Source organism: Ranitomeya variabilis, chromosome 2, assembly GCF_051348905.1.
Source record: "Ranitomeya variabilis isolate aRanVar5 chromosome 2, aRanVar5.hap1, whole genome shotgun sequence".
Lineage (NCBI taxonomy): Eukaryota > Metazoa > Chordata > Amphibia > Anura > Dendrobatidae > Ranitomeya > Ranitomeya variabilis.
Window position 1 is genome coordinate 789,123,952 of NC_135233.1, and position 13,103 is coordinate 789,137,054.

Below are 13,103 nucleotides of genomic sequence, written 5' to 3' on the forward strand. Positions count from 1 at the left end.
TTTAGATATAGCATGTAGCAGAGCTCAAAAGCTGCCCCTACCTACACCACAGCTTTCTGCATACATATTATATAGACAGTAAGCTAATCAAAGCTGTAGTCTGGGCACTGATGATCTCCTGCTGATAAAACAATTTTTGAAACCGTACACAGCCTAGTAAGTGACACACCGATGAAATAACAGTCTCAGCCCCTACCTCATGGTGTCCTCAGATTACATTGCAAAACCTGCTGACAAATCCCTTTTTAAAGAAGACATCAAAACTGTGTGGTTTTTGTGTTCATTAAATTTGCCCATTTTGTCCTGATCATTACATGTTTGTTTTTTTTTTTAACTTTTGAAATTTGACCTACAGTTATAGATTATAGGTATATAGTTTATAAATTAAATAATGAAGAAAATTTTGCTCTTCTACCAAAATGGTGGTCCACACAACTTTCTCTGGTGAGAACAAATATGTGTGCTGGTTACCAGCTCAGATCTGCTGCATCTCTGTTCTCCGGTCGCCAGCCCAGATCTGCCGCATCTGTATGTGCCCCGGTCGCCAGCCCAGATCTGCCGCATCTGTATGTGCTCCGGTCGCCAGCCCAGATCTGCCGCATCTATATGTGCCCCGGTCGCCAGCCCAGATCTGCCGCATCTGTATGTGCTCTGGTCGCCAGCCCAGATCTGCCGCATCTGTATGTGCCCCGGTCACCAGCCCAGATCTGCCGCATCTGTATGTGCCCCGGTCGCCAGCCCAGATCTGCCGCATCTGTATGTGCCCCGGTCGCCAGCCCAGATCTGCCGCATCTGTATGTGCCCCGGTCGCCAGCCCAGATCTGCCGCATCTGTATGTGCCCCGGTCGCCAGCCCAGATCTGCCGCATCTGTATGTGCCCCGGTCGCCAGCCCAGATCTGCCGCATCTGTATGTGCCCCGGTCGCCAGCCCAGATCTGCCGCATCTGTATGTGCCCCGGTCGCCAGCCCAGATCTGCCGCATCTGTATGTGCTCCGGTCGCCAGCCCAGATCTGCCGCATCTATATGTGCCCCGGTCGCCAGCCCAGATCTGCCGCATCTGTATGTGCTCTGGTCGCCAGCCCAGATCTGCCGCATCTGTATGTGCCCCGGTCACCAGCCCAGATCTGCCGCATCTGTATGTGCTCCGGTCGCCAGCCCAGATCTGCCGCATCTGTATGTGCCCCGGTCGCCAGCCCAGATCTGCCGCATCTGTATGTGCCCCGGTTGCCTGCCCAATCTTGCTCCACTCTGTGATCCTGTGTGTACAAGTTTGTTGTCCCTAGACCACTCTGTGACAGGCTGCTGTGTGATTTGATTACTTCTACTGTGTCATGGAAGAGTCTAAATATATGCCCATAGGGAATGTTGTGGGAACCGCTGCATTGGTAGAGATGACAATGTTTTGGTTTTTAGAGCACCATTAAAAAAAAAAGCGCAGAATGTCTCTGCAATCATAGGTCAAATAAAAAAAACAAAACATAATGATGAAATAAAAAGGTGAACTTAATGAATACTCAAGTGAGCACGCGTCCTCTTAAATAGTACAGTGCGCTAACAGAAGGATATCTAGCCAGGCAGCTGCTCTACAGATGTATTGTCTGCTGTGTTCTGTAGTTATGCTTTGTGAAAATGATCACTTGTCCTAACGTCTTTACTGTTTGTTTTTCGTTTGTGTTTTCCAAATTGGAAATTTTTAGAATAGCAGATAGAAAATTAGTGTATGCTTCCATACAATATGACCATTTATTTGGTGCTTTTGAGTATTATTACTGTTAGATAAGAGATTTAATAAAAATGTGTAGCGTGTGATACGTAAGACTGTATGTATTCCTGACTATGGACACAGATGTATGTAAACTGGAAGACATGTAATGGCAAGAAGGAAGGGGATTGAGCCATATCATAAGGTGAAATACCGTACATATTTAATTTCCTTTTTCTTTGTGTCATAATTTATAAACACAGGTCATGAAATCTGAATATGGTAAGATTTCTGCATATGTTATTTATTTTGGGCTCTTGTATTAATGTGTCCTCGTGTGAGAGACTAGGAAAGGGAAATGGTTCGTACGTTTAAACGTGTTATTTATTTTTCGAAATCAGGGGATTTTGATTGTCTGTATCTAACGCTATGTACTTTTTATCTGAAAGTTTGTCCATAAATATATCATTTTTGAATGTGGTGATAAAGTTTCAGCCCATATGGCATGCATGGGGGTTAAAGGAATAAGCATGGGCTTATATACAGTCTATCATAGAGGACTCTACACTTATAATAGGCTGTGTTTCTATGCTAGTATTAATATATGACAGATCCCCAGTATGTGCAAGCATACTAGATGTGACCCAGGGGAAATTTGTCCAAATATTGTTTTTTCTAGAAGTCATATGCAATATTGCTGTGTGACTGCATTTGAAGACATCACAGCAATACTAAAGGGAACCGGTCACTAGGCCCAACCGTCCTAAGCCATCTATATGGGCATGTACAGTAGGTCCTAGGAAGCAGACTACAATGACACCTTTATATATGTAATCTGATGTCTGACTCCAGAGCTATCCATGGTTTTCTTAAGGCCCCGTCACACATAGCGACGCTGCAGCGATACAGACAACGATGCCGATCGCTGCAGTGTCGCTGTTTAGTCGCTGTGTGGTCGCTGGGGAGCTGTCACACAGACAGCTCTCCAGCGACCAACAATGCTGAGGTCCCCGGGTAACCAGGGTAAACATTGGGTTGCTAAGCGCAGGGCTGCGCTTAGTAACCTGATGTTTACCCTGGTTACCAGTGTAAAATGTAAAGTAACAAACACTACATACTCACCTTCGCATCCCCCGCCGTCCGCTTCCTGCACTGACCGAGCGCCGGCCCTAACAGCAGAGCGGTGACGTCACCGCTGTGGTGTAGTTTCACTTTCCGGCCGGCAGTCAGTCAGTGCGGGAAGCGGACGGCAAGGGACCTGACGGACACCGGAATGTGAGTATGTACTGTTTGGTTTTTTTTACATTTACGATGGTAACCAGGGTAAACATCGGGTTACTAAGCGCGGCCCTGCGCTTAGTAACCCGATGTTTACCCTGGTTACCAGTGAAGACATCGCTGAATCCGTGTCACACACACCGATTCAGCGATGTCAGCGGGACCTCAATGACCAAAAAAAGGTCCAGGCCATTCCGACACGACCAGCGATCTCGCAGCAGGGGCCTGGTCGCTGGTACGTGTCAAACATAGCGAGATCGCTACTGAGGTCGCTGTTGCGTCACAAAACTTGTGACTCAGCAGTGATCTCGCTAGCGATCTCGCTATGTGAGACGGGGCCTTTATGTTTAGTCCTGAAGGCAGATTGTCATGCAGATCAGTGTCCTGCCCATAGTCCTGATCTTACACTGATAACGCCCCCTTCCATATGAAACTTGGAACCCAGAACAATAGAAGTGAACATTGTTTCTTTACAAGCACTTTTTCAGCATCTCACAGCTCTGCTGTATTGCAACACTGGCTGCTTGTAAAGGTACCGTCACATTAAGCGACGCTGCAGCGATAGCGACAACGATGCCGATCGCTGCAGCGTCGCTGTTTGATCGCTGGGGAGCTGTCATACAGACCGCTCTCCAGCGACCAACGATGCCGAGGTCCCCGGGTAACCAGGGTAAACATCGGGTTGCTAAGCGCAGGGCCGCGCTTAGTAACCCGATGTTTACCCTGGTTACCAGCGTAAAAGTAAAAAAAACAAACAGTACATACTCACCTGCGCGTCCCCCAGGGTCTGCTTCCTGACACTGACTGAGCTCAGGCCCTAACAGCACAGCGGTGACGTCACCGCTGTGCTTTCACTTTCACTTTAGGGCCGGCGCTCAGTCAGTGTCAGGAAGCGGACGCTGGGGGAGGTATGACGCTGGGTGAGTATGTACTGTTTGTTTTTTTTACTTTTACGCTGGTAACCAGGGTAAACATCGGGTTACTAAGCGCGGCCCTGCGCTTGGTAACCCGATGTTTACCCTGGTTACCAGTGTAAAACATCGCTGGTATCGTTGCTTTTGGTGTCAAACACAACGATACACGGCGATCGGACGACCAAATAAAGTTCTGGACTTTATTCAGCGACCAGCGACATCACAGCAGGATCCTGATCGCTGCTGCGTGTCAAACTAAACGATATCGCTAGCGAGGACGCTGCAACGTCACGGATCGCTAGCGATGTCGTTTAGTGTGACGGTACCTTAAGATGGAAGCTGATGCGCTGAGGTTAACCTGCCGATATCCGTTATACTCGCACAATTCTCTGCAGGGGGATAAGGAGAGAAGTCTGTCAGTCATTACATGTCTCACGCTATCACCATCTTCTGTTTACAATAAGCGCTGGAGGCACATTCTCATGCAGACTAGTGTCTGGCCCATTGTCCTGAACAGGTCATTTACATGTAAGAAAAATGTGGATATCTCTGGAATAAGACATTCGACCGCAGATATCAAGGTATCATTTTATTCAGCTTCTATGACCTGCATGCCCATATAGACGGCTTAGGAGGGTTGATCCTGCTGACAGATGCCCTTTAAGTGTAGACCTGGTCTTGGACTAAACAGGGCTTGAGCCACACAAGTCTATCATGTCAATGTTACTAATGTAAACTAAAATGTTATTTCAATAAAATGTATAATGCTGTGTAATATTTTCCTCTTTAAAAAAAAATCTATTGCAGTGTTTTGATACTTATGTTGTATATTATATTACCTCTTTAACTTTCACATCATTTAAAGTTTTTCTTGGAAAAAAAAAGTCAATGTAATACTACCCTTGTCGCTATGCCATATTAATAAATGGATCCCTTGCAGAGCACAGCGCTAGTCCTGGCAGTAGCTGCTGCTCCAGTCTGAAGAAGACTTGGATTGTCATGGTACCTCTATTTGGACTGAGGCGGTTTGGTGTGTATTTTATTGATTGATGTCAGCTTTGTAATGTCATCTGACATCAAGCTCAGGGTTAGTAATGGAGGCGTCTATGCGGCGCCTCCATTACTAACCCCGTAAGTTTAAAGCAAAGAACATAAAGGCAGATAAAAGTCCTCCCCAACTGTCTTTTACCCATTTATTACCTTTTTTTTAAAAAAAAAAAAAAAAATCAAAGTATCCAATGGGGGGTCCGCGATAAATACATCTCGCATTCCACGACAATCCCCAACTCTGCTACATATGGATGATAACAAATAGATAAACACATATAGCTAGGAAAACACCTCATCATGGATGCAAATCACAAAAGATATATATCTATATATAATGAAATATAGAGGTAATCCATAGCTCATTAAATAGGACCATCACGACCCACTGAAATCGCAAGAAACACCACAACAGAAGCAGTGGAAAAATGTCCGCAACACTATTACAAATGTCAAAACTGTTTATTAATATATAAAGGCACAAGACACAGATGAGACTGAAACAAGGGGTGAATCATATCACAGCAACAGCGGTGGGAGACCGCAACCAATGCCCTATTGTCACAGCAATAAATATTTAATACATGTAGTCGGATAACAGTAACCATAAAGTTCTAAAGACATCACACTGACATAGCATACCAAGTGGTGTGTGACAGGGATCCGTGCAGTCTCCCGCCCTCCCCGACGCGCGTTTCGGAAGTAAAACACTTCCTTCCTCGGGGCGTGATGTAAAGAACACCGGGGCTATTTTATGTATGCAAACCGGAAGTATGCTGTGCGTATGAGTGAATGGACTTAACGTCCCGCCTACCAGCCGGCGCTGACGTCACCGCTGATGCAGGAACACATGGGGCCCCATGTAACCAAAACATCAGACAATGGGCAGCGCCGGGGGGAGGATATGAGCGTCACAGACAAACGCAAGTACTGCAGTAACCATCTTCAGCATGGGCAAACAGCCAGAATCATAAAACAATGTTAATATAATGTATAGTATCACCGCTAGCCCATGATGAATAATGTAACACAGCGCTACATATTATAATACAAGCAAGATATAATGTACAACAAATAAGGTCATCATAGTACAGTAATCACAAATAGGATAAAACATGCTTGTATATGTACAAAATACATTAATGACATAACAGTTGCCCAAAGACAACAGAAAATTTATTCAAAATCAAAACAATACCGGTTATATGCATATATGTGAAATAGAAATCCACCATAACAGCCCATGTAGTTTATACACAATCAACAAAACCAACATAAACAAACAAAACACAAATATCAGAGATAAAGAAAACTTCATCTTGATAACGAAGGTGTACTTCACAATCACTAACACGACATCCACAGAAATAAGACACATCACTACAAAAATCGAAAATACAAAGGATTAATAAAAGTATAAAAACAGTGCCGAGTATGAAACACCACTATCGCGCATCAGCACGAGGACCCCAAAAAGGGAGCAAAAGAGAGACACTCATTCAGGCCGGCGGGATGAACAGTGTTCTGAGCCCAGATCCATCTTGTCTCGAGTTTAGCCAAACGTTTGGACAATCCGCCACCCCGAATGTTAATCCTAAGGGCATCAATACCACGCACCCTCAAGAGAGCACCATCACAATTGTGAAAGTCTCTGAAATGTCGTGGTATCGTTTTAAGGGTGGAAGTGTCCGCATGACCGACTGCCGCCTGAATACCCAAAACGTGCTCACGAATCCGCACCTTTAGTTGGCGTGTTGTTAACCCAACATAAATAAGGTTACATGGGCACGTAGCATAATAAATCACGTACCTGGTAGTACACGTGATACGTTCCATCAGAGTTAGCAAAACTAGTACACCGTTCAACATTGGGACAGGCGACACATCTACCACACGGAACACAACCACCCCTAATATTGAAGTTGTCCAAAAATGTGGGTATCGCCCGTTCGGCATAATGACCACAGACAAGATGATCTCTCAAATTTATTACCCGCCTGAAAGACATGGCGGGTCTAGGGGGGATCAATTTATTTAACACAGGATCCACCTTTAGAATCGGCCATGCCTTTTGTAAGATGGAGCAAACCCTATTAGATCGAGAGCTAAAGGTAGTAACAAATCTCGTCATCTCCTTTCCCTTAGATTTCCGTCTCGACTCAGTGTTATATAGAAGATTATGACGGGAAGCATGTTTGGCTCGATGGTATGCCGCCTTAATCGTCCTGTGACTATAACCTCTTGTTAGGAAGCGCTGCCTAAGCTCCTCAGCCCTGGACTCAGTCACCATCAGATGAACATATTCTGCGGAGACGCAAAAATTGTCCCACTGGCACAGAGCGAATCATGTGCCTAGGATGACCAGAAGAAGCAAAGCATTAGTAGCCGTCTCCTTACTAAATATATCCATTTGTGAAAAACCAGATACATCACGCCTGATGGTGACATCTAAAAAGTCCAAGGACCCACTCTCAAAGGAAAAGGTCAAATGTACATTAAGGTCATTGCCCTTCAAGGTCTGCATCAGTTGCTCAAGGTCGACGGGAGTGCCTTGCCAAATGAAGATGTCGTCATGTACCGTGCCCAAAAAGGGACACGGTCCATTAACCCCTGTTCATTAGACAGGAATAGGTCCCTCTCCCACAGCCCCAGGAAGAGACCGGCATAGGCGGCGCAAAGGCCGCTCCCATGGCGGTCCCCTGGAGCTGAAGGTAGAAGGACCCCTTAAACACAAAAAAGTTGAGTGAGGGTGAACTCCAATAGCTCCAGCAGAAGATCCCTCAATCCCAAAGGCAAAGATGAAGTACCAAGAAAAAAACGCACGGCAGAAATGTCATCATGATGTCTAATATTGGTGTAGAGGGATTCAACATCTGCTGAAACCAGAAGAGTATCACCCTCAAGACACATCCCGTCGACCCTGCGCAACAGATCACCAGTATCCCGAAGAAAGGAAGGGAGGCTCGACACGAGGGGCTGTAGGTGATAGTCAATCCACTTCTTGACATGATCAAGGAAGTTCCCTCTACCAGAAACGATTGGTCTGCCGGGTGGTGAGGAGATGTTTTTATGTATCTTAGGGAGGAGATACAACGTAGAAACAGTTGGCTCAGGGACCACCAACGCCAATGATAGTTCCTTAGTGATAATGCCGTCCTGGAAGGCCCTTTTCAAGATGGTATCTAACGGAGTACAAAATGCCGAGAAGGGATTATACGTAAGCCTTCTATAGCAAGTTTTATTGTTAAGCTGCCGAAACGCCTCCCTCTCTTACATATTTGTGGGCCACAGGACGACATTACCACCTTTATCGACAGGTTTAATTACCGTATTGGGTAGCCCCTGTAAATATCCCAACCTCCGTCTCTCCTCCCGTGTAAGATTATCATTAACAAGAAATTGCGGTATCTTATATAAATCTTCCATCACCACCCGGACAAACAAGTCGATACTGGGACAGGAAGATAATGGAGGGAACTTCTCAGACAGTGGACGAATGGAGGGTGGGACCTTGCCTCCTTCACCTATGTGTTCACTAGCCAGCTCCTCAAGGATTCTTAGTGCCTCTTGTTCCTCTTCTGTAGGAAATGTGAATTCAAGCTGTTAGTATTAAAGTACCTTTTGAATAACAATGACCTTGCAAAAATGTGCAAATCCTTTATTGTAGTGAATTAATCGAATCCAGAGGTGGGAGCAAACGACAGACCCTTCCCAAGAAGATGTAGATCAGTTTGAGTCAAGGAATGCTGAGTTAAATTAAGCACCTTGTTATCTCTATAAGACCCAGAGAAGGACTTTCTCTTGTAGGGGTGATAAGCATGATCAAGGAGTCTTGTGGCCTCCGTGGTCCCAGCTGTTGTCCCTGATGCAGATGACAGCTCCGAGTGTCCACTTGATGATGAAATAGAAATGTTTGAGCCACTCCTCTGCAAGTTTTGACTATTCCTTTTCCTCCAAAGATAAACCTTGTTGGACTGATAGTCTTTGAGGTCCGTTATATTTAGTCATTTGTGTGTTTTGAATTTTCTTGACCAAATCATCAGTAGACTTCTCTAAACTAGTTTCAAATTGTTGGATTTTCTCAGAGGGACAACCACTACGGACCTCTACCTGTGCAGCATCAATCAGGTCATCAATCTTAGAGGTGTTTAACTCAATCAGAAGTTGCATCAAGGTGGATGAACACATATTACAAGCCTTCTCCCAATTTGCGATAAATGTTACATCATCTATGGGAAATGACGGTATAACCCTAACCCTCAATCCGCTAGGGATCATTCCATTGGTTTTATATTTTTCTAGGAATAGCCGATTCCACCAGAGTCTCAACCGCTTTTCCTTTGATAGTGGGTGCTTGGACTTTTTAGATGTCACCATCAGGCGTGATGTATCTGGTTTTTTACAAACGGATATATTTAAAAAGGAGACGGCTACTAATGCTTTGCTTCTTGCTTCTTCTGGTCATCCTAGGCACATGATTCGCTCTGTGCCAGTGGGACAATTTTTGCGTCTCCGCAGAATATGTTCGTCTGATGGTGACTTTGAATCCAGGGCTGAGGAGCTTAGGCAGCGCTTCCTAACAAGAGGTTATAGTCACAGGACGATTAAGGCGGCATACCATCGAGCCAAACATGCTTCCCGTCATAATCTTCTACAGGTTCTTCTCAAAAAATTAGCATATAGTGTTAAATTTCATTATTTACCATAATGTAATGATTACAATTAAACTGTCATATATTATAGATTCATTATCCACCAACTGAAATTTGTCAGGTCTTTTATTGTTTTAATACTGATGATTTTGGCATACAACTCCTGAAAACCCAAAAAACCTGTCTCAATAAATTAGCATATCAAGAAAAGGTTCTCTAAACGACCTATTACCCTAATCTTCTGAATCAACTAATTAACTCTAAACACATGCAAAAGATACCTGAGGCTTTTAAAAACTCCCTGCCTGGTTCATTACTCAAAACCCCCATCATGGGTAAGACTAGCGACCTGACAGATGTCAAGAAGGCCATCATTGACACCCTCAAGCAAGAGGGTAAGACCCAGAAAGAAATTTCTCAACAAATAGGCTGTTCCCAGAGTGCTGTATCAAGGCACCTCAATGGTAAGTCTGTTGGAAGGAAACAATGTGGCAGAAAACGCTGTACAACGAGAAGAGGTGACCGGACCCTGAGGAAGATTGTGGACTGAGTCTGGTGTGGAAACATCCAGAGCCACCGTGCACAGGCGTGTGCAGGAAATGGGCTACAGGTGCCGCATTCCCCAGGTAAAGCCACTTTTGAACCATAAACAGCGGCAGAAGCGCCTGACCTGGGCTACAGAGAAGCAGCACTGGACTGTTGCTAAGTGGTCCCAAGTACTTTTTTCTGATGAAAGCAAATTTTGCATGTCATTCGGAAATCAAGGTGCCAGAGTCTGGAGGAAGACTGGGGAGAAGGAAATGCCAAAATGCCTGAAGTCCAGTGTCAAGTACCCACAGTCAGTGATGGTGTGGGGTGCCATGTCAGCTGCTGGTGTTGGTCCACTGTGTTTCATCAAGGGTAGGGTCAATGCAGCTAGCTATCAGGAGATTTTGGAGCACTTCATGCTTCCATCGGCTGAAATGCTTTATGGAGATGAAGATTTCATTTTTCAGCACGACCTGGCACCTGCTCACAGTGCCAAAACCACTGGTAAATGGTTTACTGACCATGGTATTACTGTGCTCAATTGGCCTGCCAACTCTCCTGACCTGAACCCCATAGAGAATCTGTGGGATATTGTGAAGAGAAAGTTGAGAGACGCAAGACCCAACACTCTGGATGAGCTTAAGGCCGCTATTGAAGCATCCTGGGCCTCCATAATATCTCAGCAGTGTCACAGGCTGATTGCCTCCATGCCACGCCGCATTGAAGCAGTCATTTCTGCCAAAGGATTCCCGACCAAGTATTGAGTGCATAACTGAACATTATTATTTGATGGTTTTTTTGTTTGTTATTAAAAAACACTTTTATTTGATTGGACGGGTGAAATATGCTAATTTATTGAGACAGGTTTTTTGGGTTATCAGGAGTTGTATGCCAAAATCATCAGTATTAAAACAATAAAAGACCTGACAAATTTCAGTTGGTGGATAATGAATCTATAATATATGAAAGTTTAATTGTAATCATTACATTATGGTAAATAATGAAATTTAACACTATATGCTAATTTTTTGAGAAGGACCTGTATATAACACTGAGTCAAGACGGAAATCTAAGGGAAAGGAGATGACGAGATTTGTTACTACCTTTAGCTCTCGATCTAATAGGGTTTGCTCCATCTTACAAAAGGCATGGCCGATTCTAAAGGTGGATCCTGTGTTAAATAAATTGATCCCCCCTAGACCCGCCATGTCTTTCAGGCGGGCTAAAAATTTGAGAGATCGTCTTGTCTGTGGTCATTATGCCGAACGGCGATACCCACATTTTTGGACAACTTCAATATTAGGGGTGGTTGTGTTCCGTGTGGTAGATGTGTCGCCTGTCCCAATGTTGAACGGTGTACTAGTTTTGCTAACTCTGATGGAACGTATCACGTGTACTACCAGGTACGTGATTTATTATGCTACGTGCCCATGTAACCTTATTTATGTTGGGTTAACAACACGCCAACTAAAGGTGCGGATTCGTGAGCACGTTTTGGGTATTCAGGCGGCAGTCGGTCATGCGGACACTTCCACCCTTAAAACGATACCACGACATTTCAGAGACTTTCACAATTGTGATGGTGCTCTCTTGAGGGTGCGTGGTATTGATGCCCTTAGGATTAACATTCGGGGTGGCGGATTGTCCAAACGTTTGGCTAAACTCGAGACAAGATGGATCTGGGCTCAGAACACTGTTCATCCCGCCGGCCTGAATGAGTGTCTCTCTTTTGCTCCCTTTTTGGGGTCCTCGTGCTGATGCGCGATAGTGGTGTTTCATACTCGGCACTGTTTTTATACTTTTATTAATCCTTTGTATTTTCGATTTTTTTAGTGATGTGTCGTATTTCTGTGGATGTCGTGTTAGTGATTGTGAAGTACACCTTCGTTATCAAGATGAAGTTTTCTTTATCTCTGATATTTGTGTTTTGTTTGTTTATGTTGGTTTTGTTGATTGTGTATAAACTACATGGGCTGTTATGGTGGATTTCTATTTCACATATATGCATATAACAGGTATTGTTTTGATTTTGAATAAATTTTCTGTTGTCTTTGGGCAACTGTTATGTCATTAATGTATTTTGTACATATACAAGCATGTTTTATCCTATTTGTGATTACTGTACTATGATGACCTTATTTGTTGTACATTATATCTTGCTTGTATTATAATATGTAGCGCTGTGTTACATTATTCATCATGGGCTAGCGGTGATACTATACATTATATTAACATTGTTTTATGATTCTGGCTGTTTGCCCATGCTGAAGATGGTTACTGCAGTACTTGCGTTTGTCTGTGACGCTCATATCCTCCCCCGGCGCTGCCCATTGTCTGATGTTTTGGTCACATGGGACCCCATGTGTTCCTGCATCAGCGGTGACGTCAACGCCGGCTGGTAGGCGGGACGTTAAGTCCATTCACTCATACGCACAGCATACCGGTTTGCATACATAAAATAGCCCCGGTGTTCTTTACATCACGCCCCCTGAGGAAGGAAGTGTTTTACTTCCGAAACGCGCGTCGGGGAGGGCGGGAGACTGCACGGATCCCTGTCACACACCACTTGGTATGCTATGTCAGTGTGATGTCTTTATAACTTTATGGTTACTGTTATCCGACTACATGTATTAAATATTTATTGCTGTGACAATAGGGCATTGGTTGCGGTCTCCCACCGCTGTTGCAGTGATATGGTTCACCCCTTGTTTCAGACTCATCCGTGTCTTGTGCCTTTATATATTAATAAACAGTTCTGACATTTGTAATAGTGTTGCGGACGTTTTTCCACTGCTTCTGTTGTGGTGTTTATATGGATGTGTTGATCGGTGACATGAGTGATCTGCCCATCTCTAGTACCTGATTGACACTATTTTGATCAAAATGAGTAAAATTCAACAGGGTGTACCCAATCAGGATGGACCCTAACTCTTGTAGTTCATCGCATTGTAAGGAGAGAACAGTGTTGTCACTTTTGGGGG

The 13,103-nt window shown here is 44.3% G+C and overlaps 1 long non-coding RNA gene across 1 annotated transcript; it reads right to left on the reverse strand.

Moving 5' to 3' along the window:
• Positions 1 to 1,114: 1,114 nt before the first annotated feature.
• Positions 1,115 to 4,911, reverse strand: LOC143807857 (uncharacterized). The gene is made up of 3 exons (XR_013221822.1): positions 4,279 to 4,911; positions 3,321 to 3,497; positions 1,115 to 2,571 (listed from the first exon to the last, which is right to left on the reverse strand). It is a non-coding gene; the product is annotated as an uncharacterized LOC143807857 (long non-coding RNA).
• Between the last annotated feature and the right edge of the window lie 8,192 nt (positions 4,912 to 13,103).